The sequence below is a fragment of the Benincasa hispida genome, chromosome 12 (assembly GCF_009727055.1).
Source record: "Benincasa hispida cultivar B227 chromosome 12, ASM972705v1, whole genome shotgun sequence".
Lineage (NCBI taxonomy): Eukaryota > Viridiplantae > Streptophyta > Magnoliopsida > Cucurbitales > Cucurbitaceae > Benincasa > Benincasa hispida.
The window spans coordinates 78,140,243-78,142,823 of record NC_052360.1 but is presented as its reverse complement, the minus strand read 5'-3'; positions in this window follow the sequence as shown (position 1 = coordinate 78,142,823).

The following is a 2,581-nucleotide window of genomic DNA, read 5'->3' as shown; positions in this document are numbered from 1 at the left end:
GGCAGGCTCTCGGGTCGGATCCGGCCGGGCAGGTGTGCGTGAAAGATTCGGGTGGAGAAACGGGTCGGGTTGGTTCTGGGAGCTGAACTCTCAGTTTCATCAGTTTTATTGATGATTATTCAAGGTATGGTCATATTTACCTAATGCATCAAAAGTCTGATTCTTTTGAAAAGTTCAAAGAATATAAGGCTGAAGTTGAGAACCAGTTAAGTAAAACAATTAAAACACTACGATCAGATCGAGGTGGGGAGTACATGGACTTAAGATTCCAAGACTATATGATAGAACATGGAATCAAGTCACAACTCTCTGTACCTGATATGCCTCAGCAGAATGGTGTATCTGAAATAAGAAACAAAACCTTGTTGGACATGGTTCGCTCAATGATGAGCTTTGCTGAGTTACCTGATTCCTTTTGGGGACATGCATTAGAGACTGTTGTCTATATTTTGAATAACGTTCCCTCTAAAAGTATTTCAGAAATACCTTATGAGCTATGGAAAGGGCGTAAAGGCAGTTTACGCCATTTTAGGATTTGGGGATGCCCGACACACGTGTTGGTGCAAAATCTTAAAAAATTGGAACGTCGTTCAAAACTTGCCTATTTGTAGGTTATCTAAAAGAAACAAAAGGTGGTATATTTTATGATCCTCAAGAGAATAAGGTATTTGTATCGAAAAATGCCACATTCTTAGAGGAAGACCACATAAGAAGTCATCAACCTCACAGTAGACTAGTATTGAATGAAATTTCCAAAGACGCTATAGATAGAGCTAGTTCATCTACTGAAGTAGTAGATAAAACTAGTACATCTGGCCAGCCACATCCTTCTCAAGAGTTGAGAATGCCTCAACGTAGTGGGAGAGTTGTTCATCAGCCTGACCGTTACTTGGGTTTAACAGAAACACAAGTCGTCATACCTGATGACGGCATAGAGGATCCATCGACCTATAAACAGGCGATAAAAGATGTGGACTATGATCAGTGGGTCAAAGCCATGGACCTCAAAATGGAGTCTATGTACTTCAATTATGTCTGGAAACTTGTAGATCAACCAAATGATGTAAAACCAATTGGTTGCAAGTGGATCTACAAGAGAAAACGAGACCAAGCCGATAAAGTGCAAACTTTTAAGGCTCGACTTGTGGCAAAGGGTTATACCCAGAGACAGAGAGTGGACTATGAAGAAACTTTCTCTCCCGTTGCCATGCCTAAGTCGATTAGAATACTCTTATCCATTGTCACCTTTTATGACTATGAAATTTAGCAGATGGATGTCAAAACAACCTTTCTAAACGATGATCTTGAAGAGAGTATCTATATGGCTGAACCAGAGGGGTTTATTGCACAACGTCAAGAACAAAAGGTTTGTAAGCTTCAAAAATCCATTTATGGGTTGAAACAAGCTTCTAGATCTTGGAATATAAGATTTGATACTGCGATCAAATCATATGGCTTTGAATAGAATGTTGACGAGCCTTGTGTTTACAAGAAGATCGTCAATTCTACTATAGCGTTCTTAGTTTTATATGTTGACGATATTCTACTCATTGGGAATGAAGTAGGTTACCTAATTGAAATCAAGAAATGGCTAGCAACGCAGTTCCAAATGAAAGATTTAAGAAATGCGCAGTATATTCTCACGATTCAAATTATTCGAAACCGCAGGAATAGAACACTAGCCATGTCTCAAGCAACTTATATAGACAAAATGTTGTATAGGTATAAGATGCAGAATTCCAAAAGAGGTCTGTTACCTTATAGATATAGAATTCATTTGTCAAAGGATCAATGTCTTAAGACACCTCGAGAGGTTGAGGATATGAGACGCATTCCCTATACTTCCGTAGTAGGGAGCCTGATGTATGCAATGTTATGTACTAGACTTGACATATGCTACACAGTAAGGATAGTCAGTAGGTATCAGTCCAATCCTGGATATAATCATTGGACTGCCATTAAAAATATCCTCAAGTATCTTAGGAGAACGAGGAACTACATGCTCGTGTATGGTAAAACCGAGAGACGCACCTCACCGACTTACCGCAATGCGCAGTATACCTCCTACCCCGATTCAACACTTCATTCACCCCCGCCACGCGAATCCGCAACACTAGCCCATGTCTCAAAGCAACTTATATAGACAAAATGTTGTATAGGTTATAGATGCAGAAATTCCAAAAGAGGTCCTGTTACCTTATAGATACAGAATTATTTGTCAAAGGATCAATCGTCTTAAGAACACCTCGGAAGGTTTGGGATAATGAACGCATTCCCTATACTTCGTAGTAGGTGCAGCCTGATGTATGCAATGTTATGTACTAGACTTGAATATGCTACATCATAAGGATAGTCAGTAGGTATCAGTCCAATCCCTGGATATAATCATTGGACTGCCATTAAAAATATCCTCAAGTATCTTAGGAGTAACGACGGAAACTACATGCTCGGTATGGTACTAAGGATTTGATCCTTACGGATACACTGACTCTGATTTTCAAACTGATAAAGAATGGCATAGAAAGTCTACATCTGGATCAGTGTTCACTCTTAATGAAGGAGCTTAATAGTGTGGAGAATG